This window comes from Capsicum annuum, unplaced genomic scaffold (assembly GCF_002878395.1).
Source record: "Capsicum annuum cultivar UCD-10X-F1 unplaced genomic scaffold, UCD10Xv1.1 ctg18736, whole genome shotgun sequence".
Taxonomy (NCBI): Eukaryota; Viridiplantae; Streptophyta; class Magnoliopsida; order Solanales; family Solanaceae; genus Capsicum; species Capsicum annuum.
The window spans coordinates 1-1,877 of NW_025824514.1; the positions used below are offsets into that span (position 1 = coordinate 1).

General features: G+C 36.7%; 1 pseudogene; it reads left to right on the top strand.

The window, feature by feature from the left end:
* Window positions 1–442: 442 nt before the first annotated feature.
* LOC124890482 lies at window positions 443–1,246 on the top strand (annotated as a pseudogene).
* The last annotated feature ends 631 nt before the right edge of the window (window positions 1,247–1,877 follow it).

Genomic DNA, 1,877 nt, shown 5'->3' on the forward strand with positions numbered 1-1,877 from the left:
CTGTTCACCAAGATATTTTTAACGATAAATATGCTCTTTCCTCTCTTTGTTATCTAGGAAAGAAGGGTTCATGCCGAAAGTTCTTTGTCGCTATTCTCTAAGTGATTTGTACAATCTATGATTCCCAAGATAAGGAGAACAGAAAGAACATACATTATGCAATCTGTCTCCACATGAAATTACTCCAGCTTCCTTTCTCTGGCAATATCTTTCTGCAGAACACCCTGCAGGAGTACGTTGATGTATCGTAATATACTTTTCCAAGCCTCTTTGATTTGTTGTATCTGGTACCTCTTCTTAACCTGTTATATAAATTACTGGAGATGGAAAATAATGAAATGCTAACTAGAGGTTAAGTTTTTTTGTCTTGTAGCAATTTGTTTTCCTTAAAATTAATGTTTTTTTTTGTGCTTGCCCTTATTTTCTTGCCTTGATCTTCCAGGGATGCTCTGGTACTTATGGGGATGTAGTTGATGGTATCATAACCAACGAACAGTTGAGGTTTGAAAAGATCACCTTATATGTCGAATACCCTCACACTATTGAGCCTCTTGCTGAACCAACTCCACCTCCTCCCTACCCATTGAAACTTACCAAAAAGGAGCAAAAGAAACTTCGAACCCAATGAAGATTGGCAAGGGAGAAAGAAAGATAAGAAATGATATGATAAGTCCCGGTAAAACCACCAAAGCCGAAAGTTAAAATGAGCAATCTAATGAAAGTTCTTGGCTCAGAAGCAACACAGGATCCTACAAAGCTCGAAATGGAGAAGTACCTGAGCGTGAGCAGGCTCATGTAGACAGGAATATTACTCGTAAGCTTACTCCTAAGGAGCATCATGAGAAAAAAAGAGAAAACTTTTTGATGACCCAAACATCGTTCCAGAGACTATTATTTCAGTATACAAAATGAATGACCTCTCCCACCCACAAACCCGATTCAAAGTTGTTGTTAATGCTCAGGAGAACTGCTTGACTTGTTGTGCAGTCATCTCAGAAGGTATTAGTGTTGTTGTCGTTGAAGGTGGGAAAAAATCAATCAACCAATATAGGAAACTTATGCTTAGGAGAATTGATTGGGTAGCTGCTGGAAGGAAAGAAAATGATGAGGTGAAGATGACGATAGAGATGATGGAGATAATCCTCTCAACAAGTGTGTGTTGGTCTGGCAAGTGAGTGTTTCTAAGTCGAGCTTCAACGGGTTTTACTCAAGCAGATTTGAAGCTTTTTTTCGAGTACTTTTGTAGAGAGGTTTGTAGCTTTTCACCTGACTTGTCTAAAGTGCTTGTCCTACTTAAGGTCCTTATTATATGAGATTTTCTTCTCGAACTCAGGTTAAGCACTTGAGGTTGCTTGATGACTATCATCATTCCACTCGTATAGGTTTTGTCGAGTTTGTTATGATAATTTCCATGAGTTTTTCTTGGATTTGTTGTCCGATAAATCATACTCCGGAGCATTAAATTTTGCTTCTTTCTACTCTTAAGGACTTCTAGAACCTCCATTCCAAATATTTATTGTCTTTCACCATCCATGCTTGTGGTTTAGAATCTGACAGAGGCACATATATTTAGTTCTCCTTGACAGTATAGTATATACTGATTTGAAGTTATGGACAAGTCAGGAAAAGATTTTTCTGTTAGTTGTTAGATTATGTATCTGTAATTACCTGTAACAGAAAATTGTTATCTCTATTTCTGTGGCACAGTTACGCTCTCCTCTTCTAAATAGACCTAATATTTAAATGACATTTTACACTTGCCTTAAGAAAATAAACAACAAGATGACTGCTATAAAAATTATGCAATGGTTTTAGTAGGCACTTGGATATAAAAATGTGATATATCTGAAAGATAAAAAAGTAGTATTTGAAGTTAA